The sequence below is a fragment of the Callorhinus ursinus genome, unplaced genomic scaffold, assembly GCF_003265705.2.
Source record: "Callorhinus ursinus isolate GAN/ISIS: 27379988/994484 unplaced genomic scaffold, GSC_fseal_2.0 scaffold10, whole genome shotgun sequence".
Classification (NCBI taxonomy): domain Eukaryota; kingdom Metazoa; phylum Chordata; class Mammalia; order Carnivora; family Otariidae; genus Callorhinus; species Callorhinus ursinus.
In genome coordinates this window covers 2,741,238-2,755,972 of record NW_027397072.1, presented here as the reverse complement: position 1 = coordinate 2,755,972, position 14,735 = coordinate 2,741,238, and the positions used below count along the sequence as shown (strand labels likewise).

Genomic DNA, 14,735 nt, shown 5'->3' with positions numbered 1-14,735 from the left:
AGGCAGCGAGCAGCGTGATGCCCGCAGGGATGCCAAGGATTGCCAGCCACCGCCAGATTCTGGAAGAGACCAGGAAGGATCTGACCCTGAGTCTCAGAGGGAACGCGGCCCTGCTGACACCTGGATTTCCGACTTCAGTGTCCCGCCTTGTGAGAGAATACATGTTAGTTTTAAGCCACCCCATTCGTGGTACTCCCTGACGGCAGCCTCAGGAAATGAATACGGTGTCCGGAGGGACCGCCCTCTGATGTGCTCTGCCGTGATGAAAAGAGTTTCCTTTGCAGGTTCATAACCAAATAGCAACCTTTTTGGAAAAAAATACATATTTTATTAGTAATCGTAAGACATAATTTCTAGAAAACAAAGCATAAAGGGTACATAATGTCCAATTCCATTTATAAAAACACAATTTATTGACAGAGAGCTGACCAGTAGTTGCCTGGGGCCAGGCGCGTGGGAAGAAAAGGACCACCGAGGGGAACGAGACAACTTTTGGGGGGTGATGAAAACTTTATATTTTGAATCAGTGGGGGGCTCACGGGTCTATACATTTTTCAAACTTCTTCAAAACGCACAGTTCAAATGGATGCAGTTCATTGTATATTTCAATTAAGTTGATAAAAAGCTAAGCAGGGGATTGTAATAGGCTGAGCATTCAGTAAGTGTTAGCAGGACCATCTCCCTCCCGACGCGGGGCTAGCAAGGTCTCTGCTGAGCCTCACCCCCTGCACCGTTTCAGCTGCTCGGACGGGCTTCTGTGCCGAGTAATCCGCGCCATGAAACCTTCAGCTGCGGCGCCCATGGTGTTGCTTTTATTATTTTTATTTAAGGAAAGGTTTTGACACTGCAGACACAGTAAAAGGAAGTGAAAATCTAATGTTAACAGAAAACACACTTTTAAAAATCACATGCTAGTCAGAGTCTTTTATACTAACATCTTTAACATACTTATAGTTGCAGCTTTTTTCACTTTTTAAATATTTCAGGTAACATATTGTTTGATTCTGTTGGGTCTCTTAACATTTCTGTTACACTGTCTGAGCATGTTTCTCACAAGTGATTTTCATCCATTTGAAAGAACAGGTAGAAATAAGGATGCAAACAAATCATCAAGCATATGAGTCTTTAAAATCTTGTCTAGGTGGGTCATGCTGTTTAAGTCATACTATGAAAAAGGACGAGTCACAAAGTCTTCACCCAAAGCAACTGCAAAACTCAGAGGCTAAGCACAAATGTTCCTGTCATATGGATACCCCAAGCAAACAATGCAAATGGTATTTAAATATCATTGGATCCTGATGAGATTTTAGCTACACAAGAGAGTTTTTTAATGTGAGACACACACACTAATTTTCCTCTTAACCTTAAGCAATGGCATAACCCACCGTTAATATAAAATCCAAAAAAAAAAACTCTGCATCCTTTCCGCTAAAAAATAATCACCTAGACAAAAGAGGTATCAGGAGCCATGGCAAGACTTTGTGTTGCCAGTACTTACAAAACAGTCCTGACAGTTTCAGTCGAAGGGGGGAAGCTGACAAAAATCGGAGAGTTCTCAAAGGGCTTCTGCAAGCCCCTGAGAGCTGGCTAGACATTGTTACAGTCTCTCCGCCCACCACCATAAGTCAGGAATTCCGGTGAGCTCGGAGCTAGAGATACTTTAAAGATGTTCTTGGAAAATATCTGCACGGAAAGGGGTAAATGTGACCACCATAATGATCTGCAATGATATTAATTTACATGCCCCTCTTCGTGTTTTCTTCCACACCACACGACTTTGTCATGCCCCTGCTTAACCAATTAGAGATTAGGAGAAGGTGGAACTAATTATTACCTGGTAATGATAGAATGATTTTTGGCTCCATAAACTGTCAAAAGTATAGATAATGCACTCGAACATTTATGGGATCTTACCTACTCTACTGCTAACCCAAGCCCAATACTACGTAAAACGTATGTGTCAGCATTACACTACTATAGTCAGATTTTTAAGGGAATCCAGACAAAGTTGAATTCTTTCAAATAAAATTGTTAGTAACATCATGTTGGATCTTTACATGCATTAATTTTTCAGTGATAAATGGAGCCTGTTATTAGCAGATAGGCTCCCGCCTTTACTCTGTGAACCACACAGAGTTTTACTCTAATCGGTGAGAGCATATGCCCAGAATTGTATGTCTTCTGACATTTATTTCACAGGACTTGTGAGGATGGCTGTAGCTGCCCACCTAGCAGCTTAAAAAATTCTAAGGACAGCCACTGCAATTCTTCAACATCTAAACAGAAAGAAATTCCTGGGCCAAACAGAGCCGATCTGATGGTTTTCTCTTTCCCCTTCGAGGCAAGGCAATGACTCCAGGTCAGCAAAGGGCGTGTCCCCACCAGGCTGACAGCCGGTTCCATGTGTCTCAGGGCTGCACCAGGCACTGGGCAGGCCGGACTCTTGGACTCCGCAGGACTCGGCTTTAGGAGGCCTCTCCTCTCTTTGGAAATAAAAAGCAAAGGAGATTACAATGGAAATGGCAACAAAAAGATCACTGTCCCCGGGTTTGGCAGAGAGTGAACTCAGCCCAAGCTTCCTCTTGGCTAGCTGCTATCAAATGTAGTGTTTTCTCTCCACCATTAGCTCGCTACACTGCAGAAACACAAAGGTGAACGATCGTCTTGTCAGACGTGGGCTGGAAGGACATGGAGTTAGGAAGAAATATGTGTCCTGACTCTGTCAAGAAAGACCAAGCTCCCTGAAAAGCCAGGTGACCAGAGCCCAGGAGGAGGATTTCTGGGAGTGGAGCACGAGCCCCAGGCCCTGCTGCCTCCTCACACTGGAGGTCAGGGTCAAGGTCAGCGAGGGCCCCACCATCACAGGTAGACCATCAGCCTGCCTTTTGTCCTGTAGGAAAGCAGGAGGCACTGACCTCACTGCCAGTGAACACACCTTTGTTTTAAGTTAACAAGTGTAATCTCAGGGACTTGGAAATGCCCCATGGTTTTGGTTCTCAATTATGCAGACCTGGATTGTTCCACGTATAAATCACCCATTTGTGTGGATTATGAACAACAAGGAAAAAGCAAACGAGTACACTGAGGCTCACAGACTTCAGCTGGGCAATAAGGGCCATTCAGCCGTGTATGCAGGGACCCGAATCCGCGTCTTCTGGCTCCAGGCCACGGCCACTGCATTTCCGATCCAGGCACGATCGTCCGCCACCCACTTCACCACAGTCCCTGCGGGGTCAGCCACGAGGAATGACTCGACTTCAGGACCACCAAGCAGAGGATCTCTCCCGTCCTTGAATCAGGCACAAGGGGCTGGTGGGTATCTGCTGGCGAGAACTGATACTCTTGGAGTATCCACTACATTTTGTGGAATGTGGCTCTGCCCACGGGACTCTGACCTCATGAACATCAAAACACAAGCAAAGTCGTGGCACTCTGGATTTATCTCAGCATCCTGCACAGGATTTTGTTTGTAGCTGGGCAGTCTTAGCTTTAAGACATGAGCAGCACAATAGAGCCCTTCACTGAGTGTGAGAAATACAGCAAACAAAGAAAGGAAGGGAAGGGGTCAGTAGACACAAATGACATACTTCAAACCACTGCTGTTGCTTATCAGTGAGCAAATTATTTCAAAATCTTTTCGTTAGTAGAACTGGAAATGTACCCAGAGCAGATCGTGGCTCGGATTTCTATTTAGACATCTATCTTTGTCTTTCTGATCTGACATTTCTAAAGGTCTAGAATGATTAACTATTTTTATTTTGTGGTGATGTTTTAGAATATGGCCAAAAGCCGGTTGGCCGTTAGCGAGGAAATCCTTTTGGCTTCGTGCTTGCTGCAATGAACTGTAGTGTTGGTGGAAACATCCTATGAGCTCGCTACAGCAACTGGACATCAGAGCCATCAGTACTCTCCTGAGCCGAGAGAGCCATAATTCCAAATTCCATTTAGGCAACCATTGGGCGCTGTTCTGGTAAGTTAGCTATTTCCTCTAGAAACCGAATTTTCTTGCCCTGCCTCTCTAGAGCCGCCTGAAAGTACTGCAATAAGGTAGAAAAGGTTAACCCGGAACAGAGGGGTTTCCTATCTCCTGCCCAACCTTGGTGCAGATCTTTCCAGCAAGCAGTTTCTGAGATACTTCTCCAGAGCTGCCAGCTGACCAGAGGCCACCTCCTCATTCTGCCCCCCCTCCAATTTATTGTTTGTATTAACAATCCCCACCACCGGTTGTCAAATGGCAGATTAAACATCAGAATTAACCATCTGAGGTGCTAAACCAGATAGAAACAAAATTAGAATTAAAATTAGAATTAACTCCCATTCCTGCAAGGAGTGGGGTGGGTAGGTCCAGGCGGAGGACAAATACATGGAAAATCAACAGATCAGAGCCTGTGGAGGCCTGGCCCTGCGGGGTGGGCCCCGGGGCTGCAGCTCTATCCACAGTCACCCTTCCACCCTGTGTCCCCAGGGTGGCGCACGTGAATGCCACGAAGCCTTGCGCGGTGCACCAGGGAGGCCACCCAGAGTGGGCGCCAGAGCCATGCAGGTATTTAGGTCACCGACTTACCACCTCCTTCCTCTCAGAGAGCGTGACGCGATTGATGTGATCAGTCCTGCCCCCGGGCGCCGGGCCGAGCCCCCCTCCCTGGCTGTCTTAACAGCCTGATTCCTGCTGCTTGTGATTAGTGTGGGCTCAGCAACAACTCTGCAGGGGGCTGAGGAATGTTTTGTAATATAAACAATTCCTAGGACCCTTAAATTTTTGTCTATGTAGGTCTAGATTTATCATGAGGGAAGCATCATACGGATTCTGCACATAGCATCCATGAAGCATGATTGTGATTCTTTACAACCAGAACTAGGTAGACACTGAACACTAGTTTTATGAAATACTTTCATTTTTATAAAAACTTTTAAATTTTGCATAAAGTGTATTTCAACTATCAGCTTTATTTATTTTTTTAAAGATTTTTATTTATTTATTTATTTGACAGAGAGAGAGATAGAGCAGGAACACAAGCAGGGGGAGTGGGAGAGGGAGAAGCAGTCTCCCGCTGAGCAAGGAGCGCGATGCGGGGCTCGATCCCAGGACCCTGGGATCATGACCTGAGCCGAAGGCAGACACTTAAGGACTGAGCCACCCAGGTGCCCCAATCGGCTTTATTTATTAAAATAATTTTTATTTAGTCTTTTTATATTCACTAGTTATTATTTCTATTTTGCCTTTTAATTTTAATAAGTCTGAATATTTTACCAAAAAGCTCTCTCAAAAACATCATGAAAAATACATCTAATTTAACTTTTACTTACCTAAATTTATATTTTATTGGTAACATGTTGAAATTTTATATTTTGCAACTGCATTTTCCTTTCTAATCTTCTAGATCAAGGGTTGGTGGATTTTTTCTACAAAAGCCCTACGTTACATCATTAAAAATGATGAGAGTTGGTATTTTGCTACAAGTAGAAAACCTGAAAATGGGGCCTAAAGCAGAGAAGAAATAGTAACAGAAAACATTCACAGAGGCAGCCTGTCAAAAATTTTAACAACAGGGGCGCCTGGGTGGCTCAGTCCTTGAGCGTCTGCCTTCGGCTCAGGTCATGGTCCCAGGGTCCTGGGATCGAGCCCCGCATCGGGCTCCTTGCTCCGCGGGAAGCCTGCTTCTCCCTCTCCCACTCCCCCTGCTGGTGTTCCCTCTCTTGCACTGTTTGTCAAATAAATAAATAAAATCTTTTAAATTTAACAACAATAAAGATGAGCACACTTCTGTCAAACATGACACACATAAAATTTGTGAACAGGTGTCACTAGTTTATTTTATGAAAATTTAATTATTGATCAAAACAGCAAATATAAGCATGAAAATCAAATCCACAACTTGAACAATTTGCTATTTTGCCAATCATAAGAAACATAACTTCACATATATTTTGATTTTATTTCTATGAATGAATATTGATTATGAACAAATATGAAGAATTTTTATTGTAACCATTTATAGCTTATTTATAATTTTTAAATGTTAACAAACTGAATGCCTGGGTGGCTCAGTTGGGCAAGCGACTGGCTTTTGATTTTGGCTCAGGTCATGATCTCAGGGTCCTGGGATCCAGCTCCTTGTCAGGCTCTGCGCTCAGTGGGGAGTGTGCTTGAAATTTTCTCTCTCCCTCGGTCCCTACCCACCCCCCCACTCTCTCTCTTTCTAAAATAAATAAACATTTTAAAATAAAATAAAATAAATGTTTAGAAAAAGCATAGTGTCTGGGCCTCCATTAATCACAGGGATTGCTAAGGTCGGGGCACGCCCAAATAGACCCACAGGAGGGGCTGTTTCCTGGGCAAACATGAAAGCCCTACGTGTCCTAATCAGGGGTCTTCCTGAAAGGCTGGTTTTGATCGTGGAAGCCCCAGATCAGAAGGCATATCCTTCCCCCACCCCCACCTGCATCGCCAGCCCAAGTTCCTCAGGCTAATGAGCAATGATGCCCACATTTTCTCCAGGATCTACTCCCCTCGCCCCCCCCACTTCCCAGCACAATCCTACCCAAAATCTCCACTCCAGCGCACCGGCTGCCGTTGAGAATCGTGCCACCTGGAATGGCTGCACCAGCCCGCCACACCTGTCTCCACGCTCGGGTCACATCTGCCACCTTGATGAAGCTTTCCCTGACTGCACCTGACAGTCTCTCTTCTGTCACCTTGGACAGCACCTGTTCTCTGCACCCCGGGAGGAAGGCGGCCTTGAAGTTATGTCACCAGGGATGATGCCTTATGCCCCGACCACCATCTGACACTTGTTGAGGCGCTACCACATGTCAAGTACTGTTGGGTACTTGACATTCACTCTCAAAGTAGTATTAACGGAACTGAATTGACAACTCTTCCTCCCCCTGATGCCACAGGTCCTGAAATTCCCGCCACACTACGTTTTCCAGATTCTTGCTGATCAAGCTCATATCTTATGCAAACCAACCCATCCCACTGTATTTCATTAACTGTTCAGAGCAGAGGAGTCACTCAACAAAAATGCAGTATTGTTGCTGTAGAGGTCAAAGAAAAAAAATCGTATCTAAGCTTTAAGTAACTATGCAGCAACTACAGCTTTTACATGTACGTATGTCATTCATCAAAATTAACTCCTAGCTTAGCCTTACCCGCTTCTATACCACACATACAAAATACTTGTTTTTTTTTTTCACATCCCAAATATGGCAAGTCTGAGAAACATTGTTTTAAATGGTTGGAAAGATGACCAAGAAAAATCATTTCACCCAAAATGAAATTAACACTTCTCTGATAAATTCATTAGACTCCTAGAAAGCATACCAAAAAGTTAACTAATGACATATGTTATGCTGTTTTTTTTTCAAATATCAATATAAATAGATGAGATCTATAAAGAAAGAACCACATGTGGTCGTTATTCCTCATCGACTGCTTGGCCAGCTCTGGTAAAAGAAGACTGAGAGCTCCCTTTGACTGTCCACGATTTTTATGACTATTATTTTTATAAGATCTGTTTTATCTTTAAAAAGGGGCGGGGGAGGTGGCTCAGTTAGTTAAGCATCTGACTCTTGGTTTCGGCTCCGGTCATCATCTCACGTGTCCCGAGACAGAGACCTCCATCGGGCTCCGCGCTCAGTGTCAGTCTGCTTAAAATTCTCTCTCCCTCTGCCCCTCCCCCCACTAGTACACACGTGCACTCCCTCAAATAAATAAATAAATCTTTAAAAAAAAAACCTGTCTTTACCACAGAAAGATGAGAACTACACTCTTACAGTAAAAAGATACTTTGAGAGAAGTAATTATTTTTAGATATCTAATCCAAATGTTTAGTTTGCCCCATGTTCACGGTTTTGAGAAAACAGTTCTAGGAACACATGGGCCTTTGAGGGGTTGTTACAGGAAGCTGTGTTTCCATCAAGCGCATTTGTCTCTGCAGTGGAGGGTAGGTGCCTGCTCACACAGAGTCACAAAAGCTGGTTACACACAACTCTCCCATTGGTACAGTCACTGGTGTCACCTTGACAGCTGGGAATCAGCCATGGTGGGAAGAGTCACACCTCGGAAGCTGACAAATGTTTACAGGAAGGGCTTCCCCCACCCTCTCCCAGAAAGCCAACTGTCCACCATTTACCAGCACACCTCTGCCTATTAGCTAAGACTTTTTCCCCCAGAATATTCTTGGTGAGCATATGGGAAGAGGAGAAGAAATAATGTAACCATTTTGAAAATGTAAACACAGATGTTGGAGGAAGGGTCCAAACTTCTAGTTTTAAGATGAATGCTGAAAATCTAAAGTATAGTATGGTGATTATAGTTAAAAAATACCAGATCATAGACTTGAACATTTCTAAGAGAGTAGAGCTTAAGTGTTCTCACCACAAAAAAGAAATGGTAATTATGTGATATGATGGAGATGTTAGCTAAAGCAACAGTGGTAATAATGTTGCAATATATAATGTATCAAAACATTGTACACCTTAAACTCATAAATGTGATATATCAACTATATAGCAATAAATATGGAAAATTTTTTTCAAAAAAAACCAGAAAAGAAAAGAAAGGGGGTACCTGGATGGCACAGTCAGGTAAGGGTCTTCTTTTGACTCCAGTCATGATCTCAGGTTACCGGGATCGAGCCCCATGTCAGGCTCCCCACGCAGCAGGGAGTCTGTTTCTCCCTCTCCCTCTGCCCTTCCCCCTGCTGGTGCTCCCAATCTCTCTCTCTCTCTCTCTCTCAAAAAAATAAATATCTTTAAAAAAAGAAAAAGAAAAGAAAGTTTAACTCCAGAATTCCTAAAAAAACAAATGGAATACAAAAGGAATTATCATGGAAAAGTTTTTACAAGAGTAATGAGGAGTCAGTGATTTGGGGCTAAAAAATGAGGTAGCTGATGTTGATAATTACGAAGTTGGTCTCCCATACTTTTCATTTCCTTATATTTTCTACCAGTTTCTGTATTAAAGCTTTAATAGTAGCGTAGAAAGTATACATGATTTTGGCCTTAAAATTTATCAAAAGAAATTAAAACATACCAAAAATCAGTGTTTCATGAAAAGTTCTAAGTTTTCATTGGACAGATTTTTTTTAAATAAAAATAAAAGAAGTTATGACATCTAAGAGCTACAATTTGCCGACCAGCTCACCAGCACCTGTACCCCTAGGAGGTAGGTATTCCCTGACCTTTCTCCCATGGCAATCTGGAATTTGCCCATTATGCAAAATGCCAGAAATAGATCAAAATATGTCACTATGAGAAATAAGAAAAAAATTTAAACTCACCAATTTTCTAATTTTAAAAATTTTGAATATCCTATGTGTGCTTCCCTCTGCCCCCCAGAAAAGAAGTCAGCTTACTTAGCATGTAAACTTGTTTTCCTACCAAAAAGTGTGACAGGGAAATTTTATTCAAACTAACGTGTGTTGGTGTTACTAGTGCACAATGCCAAAGACATACCACGTCTAAAATCTCTTTTAAAATTCTCTGAGTAGGTCATTCTAAACCTCAAAGTTCACATTCAAATCTGTTTTAAGTGTTTTATCCCAACGTTTGAAATGAGAAACAGGAACTAAGGAACAAACAGAGCATCAGATGAGTCCATGATGTGCAGTTAAAGCTGGGTTTTCACTGAATTTTCTTTTCAATCATTTAGCTGAGTCACCAACAGCGAATTATTCTGCATATGCCTTGTGAATAATAAGCAGAGATACTGCTTAAAAGCAACCCATAATCTTGGTGATAAATGGCGTTCTTATAGCCAAGATGCCATTTCCAGGTAAAACTCGTGCCCACCTGTTTCTAAATGGATTTCCACATCGCTAATATCTCATTAAAAGATAAGGTGTACCTTGGCCAGCCCCAGAAGAGCTGGAGGAAATGACCAGACAGCCAAGTAAGGGGAGCTGCCTATTTCAAAATGAACAAAGACATATCACTTTCCTATCCCACCTGGACTTATCCAAGACCCAAAAAGCAAGCCCACGAGGTTTGCAGCTGGGACTAGCCTGCAGAGTCTGTGCTTGGAACTCATGCATTTTCCCCAAATGAGAGCCCCCAGCGTTCACCCATGGTCTTCAGCAGTGCTGATGTGTATGTCCACCGGACGTTTTGTTATCTTGTTTCTAGTCTACAATAGATTGAAGGTAGTCAATTACAGTGGGGAGGATGAAGCGTTGAGACAAATTCCCTGGAAGAAGAGTTCACCGACAGGGCAGAGCCAGAAAGAGAAGGACAGAAACAGCAGGACACCAAAGACCTATAGGGATCTTCATTCCATACACCATTACACAGCCATCTGTTTTCACAATGCTCATCCTGAGTCGTCGAGACGATTATGTTGCCTGAGTACGCATGAGGTCCTTTCACACAGATTTACCCTCCCAAGATGTGCCCACAGGTGTGTGAGCGCTCTGCAGCCACAGCTCAGGGAGTAGCCACACCTCTATCCCGGTCCCTGCAGGGCACCGGCTAGCAGCCGGAGTTACTAAAATCCTATTCTGGGTTGGATGGGGTGTGTGCTCACTTGTGTGGTGCCCCTGAGTCAAGTGGAGGCATATAAAACACCCTTCCATCTCCCCTTCACACACTTGCAGAGGAAAACCAGTCCACTTGCCCCTGGAAGAAGGAGAGCCCTATAGTCTACAGCTGTTTACCGTCACTGGGCAAAATCTCTCACCTTACCTTCCAAGTACTTCTCTACCAACATTATTTATTCTACCCAAAAATCTCCTTTCCAAAAGGGCAAAAGGCAAGAGAATGTTCTATCTCTGATACAGAGAAATTCTGTCAAGAAACAAATCCCCTCAAAACTACAAAACTAAAGGCAAAACCCAGGACATCTATTTCAGGCCAAGATGTAGTAACAGGGACTGGATTCATTCTCTTTGTTTAAACAACTAGAAAACCAGAAAAAATATATGATTTTCTGGCACTGGACAGCCAGCATCACTGTAGTCCCTGAAGAAGGGAAATAAACAAGGGGGCCACAATTTCTTGGCTTTCTGCCTGGAGGCAGTTTCCAGGCCAAAGAGCAGACAAGCCAGGAGAACCCAACCAGACCAAGGGGGTGGGGCAGCAGTGGGGGCAGGAGTATCAGAGAGGACGAGGCTGCCCAAAGAGCAAGCTCCAAGATCTGCAGACTCCTCAGGTGAAAAAGTGATCTGTATATCCAGGAGAAATAACTACCCAAGAAAAGACCCACCATGAAGAAACAGGCAATTTCCAAAGCCCACCTAAACTGGAAATAGTTGATGCTCCTGCCAGCCATGTGGGAAGACCTCATTGCACTTGGAATGTCAGGTAGACTCCTCCTAAAGCTTCCTTCCACATGATCTGGAAGACCTAGGCAGGTATATGCCTGCTATGCTGGGATCTTCCTAGCAGGAGGCCATCTTTAGAACCATGCCAGTCTGGACCCAGCCTGCTCAATGAAGGATGTGAAATGAACCCAAAAGTCTGTCCCATGGGCTATGAGGTGGTCTGACTCGAGTTCAGCCCATCCAGGGTACCCCAAACCAAATAGAAACTGATCAAGTTATCAGATCTTCTCCCTTTGCATTAGATCAAATGAGTTTTGTAAATTAATCTGACTCAGTCTGAGCTTTCTGGTTCATGTACAAAATGTGAAGCAATGGCAATTAATGTGCTCGATCCAAAGGAATACTGTAAAGAGTTAAATTATGCCAGTTTTACATCCTGTCACCAGATATTTAAAATAGAAAATCAGTTTAATTCCAGTGATGATTCAGTTTCTCATCCAAATTCATAGAATAAAGTAAATGTTTTTGGAATTCCATTCTGTTGAGGATGAGAGCACCTGACATTACTGTGAATGCTATTGTGAATTCAGTTAAAAAACTGAACATATGAGCTTTTTGCCACATCTCCTGCGAGAATGAAGACCATTCTCAGCAATCAGGCTGTCAACATTCCAGAAAATGTCGACATCACTCTGAAGGGATGCACAGTTATTGTAAAGGGACCCAGAGGAACCCTGCGAAGGGACTTCGATCACATCAATGTAGAACTCAGTCTTCTTGGAAAGAAAACGACGAGGCTCTGAGTTGACAAATGGTGGGGAAATAGAAAAGAGCTGGCTATTGTTCGCACTATCTGTAGTCATGTACAGAACATGATCAAGGGCGTTACACTGGGCTTCCATTACAAGATGAGGTCTGTGTATGCTCACTTCCCCGTCAACGTCGTTATTCAGGAGAATGGTTCTCTTGTTGAAATCCGAAATTTCTTGGGTGAGAAATACATCCGCAGGGTTTGGATGAGGCCAGGTGTTGCTTGTTCTGTATCTCAAGCCCAAAAAGATGAGTTAATTCTCGAAGGAAATGACATTGAACTTGTATCGAACTCAGCTGCTTTGATTCAGCAAGCCACAACTGTTAAAAACAAGGATATCAGAAAATTTTTGGATGGTATCTATGTTTCTGAAAAAGGAACAGTTCAGCAGGCTGATGAATAAGATCTGAGTGGTCCATCTACAGAAACAGCAAGATGCCGGATGATTTTTCAGACTTGTGATATTTTAAATATGCAATAAAAGCTATACTGATAAAAAAAAAACTGAACATATGACAAAATAGTAGGTTTTGTGAGGATCACATGAGTCCACATTGAAGTGGAGCACTGTGTTGTGGTTCAGTAATATTCTTACCAAACTGAGGACTTACGGAGCAGAAAGGCATTCAGAATGGTTGTGCTGTGCATGTGATAGTCCACCAACCAGCTGTCATTGTCAAATTGATATCTTTATATATCAAAGAGCATGTGAACTACAATGTTTTGGTGACAATGTTGTTAAACAAAAACAAACTCTACTTGCTGATAGGTCCTTTTCTCTCTGCTTCCTCTCATCCACCGTTGCAAAAATGTTTGCACTTTGAAGAACCCCTTTGTACGTCAAACTAAGGGTTCTACAATGGATTAAATATTTCTTATATTTTTCTAAATTTTTGTTTTAGTTTGTTCAAAATCTGTTGTAAGCTTTGATCAGATTATTCAACCCAAAGAGCCAAATAAAACCTACTTTTGAAGTCTGGGCAACTTGCAATTATTGGGGAAAAGCTTGAAAACAGGACTCATTGACATTTATCCTTACAAAAACAAAAGAAACGCCCAACATTTTAAATGATGAGAGGCCAACTGGAGAGGAGGATTTCATTCTGAAATTCTATAATTTTGCTTGAAACCATCTCAACTTGTAGGAGGAATTTGTTGATGAAGCACCTATTTTTAATTGTATGAATTTATGTTGTACCACAAGAAGATAAAATTCAGAAGCATCATGATTTTGTAGCATATAAACTTAACAAAACATTCAAAGATCATCAAAAGAAACAACTTCTCTGATGAGTTTATAAAAATATTTGTCAATGAAATGTGCCTTAAATGGAAACAACAAAGACAATAACCACAAAAGTATTTGCTTGAAATATTTACAACTTCAATATTTTTTAAATAGTATTGAGAATTTCCATATTTAGCAAAATTTGCTCTGCACTTACCAGGTCCCTAAACACCTCTGAGAGAGTATTTTCTCAATTAAAAATCTGTAAAATTAAAGTAAATAGAGAAGGAGTCAAATGAAGGTGTCAAAAATCTCAAATTTATTATCCACAAATGTTACTTTGAAGATGATTGCTGAAAATTTTATGAAAAATTAGTAAGAGACTATATTAAAACATACATTTTTTTAAAAAATATCAAGGACACGGTATTAAATAAAGATAATTTTAGGATGCAATTAACACATATGAACATATACCAAGAATAGTCATTTTGCTTTAAGTTCAGATAACATCAAAAATCTCCATTTATTTTGTTTTAATGCACACAGATATTTTGTGTTTTATATAAAAACTTGTTTTAAGAAGTTTTTCTAATATAACTATCTTCAGATGCACCAATGTGATCAAATTAATTTGGAGTTAATAAATCTCTCTCCCTCCACCCCGTCTCTGTCTCTTTTCATGTATGTCTGTGTGACTTTCTCTACCCTACCCTCCTTCCCTCTTTCTCTCCCTCCCTTTATGCACATATGCATATACTAAATTACCTTTAATACTCTTTTTGCTATTAAAAATATCCTGGTTCAGGGGCACCTGGGTGGCTCAGTCAGTTAAACATCTGCCTTCAGGTCAGATCATGATCTCAGTCTCCTGGGATAGAGCCCCACATCATCGGGCTCTCTGCTCAGTGGGAAGCCTGCTTCTCCCTCTCCCTCTGCCTGCCGCTCCCCCTGCTTCTCTTCTCTCTTTATATATATATTTATTGGCTCAAATAATAGATTATATGATCATCCTAATCACTGGCTCAATGGAGAATGCTTCAGCTTTTCCTTCCCTCCTTCCCTTTAAGTAGAGGGAGAAAAGTGCTTGCTCCGACATCCACCTAAAATCAAGTGAAGGAGGCGTCATATGTACCAATCACAAAAATTAAGGGCTTGCAAGAGAGACAATCTGATGTGCCATTCCCCAGTTGGGAGCCTGCATGGCAGCTGACTTGCTGATCTGCCTCTCTGTACTTACATGAACCAAAGGAGAACAGAATTAAAATGCAGCAGATGCAAAACTGGGGAAGCACACAGTCCTAGCATTTGCATGTCAAGAATGCATGAGAGAAGCACTTCTGAGATGGCAGAGTAAGAACCATCAGAAGACCACCCCTCTAGACAAGTAATGAAAATACTACCAAAGAGTGTCAAAATTAACTTTTTCATAACT

The 14,735-nt window shown here is 42.1% G+C and overlaps 1 long non-coding RNA gene and 1 pseudogene across 1 annotated transcript; one reads left to right on the top strand and one right to left on the bottom strand.

The window, feature by feature from the left end:
- Positions 1–389: 389 nt before the first annotated feature.
- On the bottom strand, positions 390–8,693 carry LOC141373463 (uncharacterized). Its single transcript, XR_012379515.1, has 2 exons — positions 8,573–8,693; positions 390–2,483 (listed from the first exon to the last, which is right to left on the bottom strand). It is a non-coding gene; the product is annotated as an uncharacterized lncRNA (long non-coding RNA).
- A 3,160-nt stretch (positions 8,694–11,853) lies between these two features.
- On the top strand, positions 11,854–12,556 carry LOC112820572 (large ribosomal subunit protein uL6 pseudogene; annotated as a pseudogene).
- Positions 12,557–14,735: the final 2,179 nt, after the last annotated feature.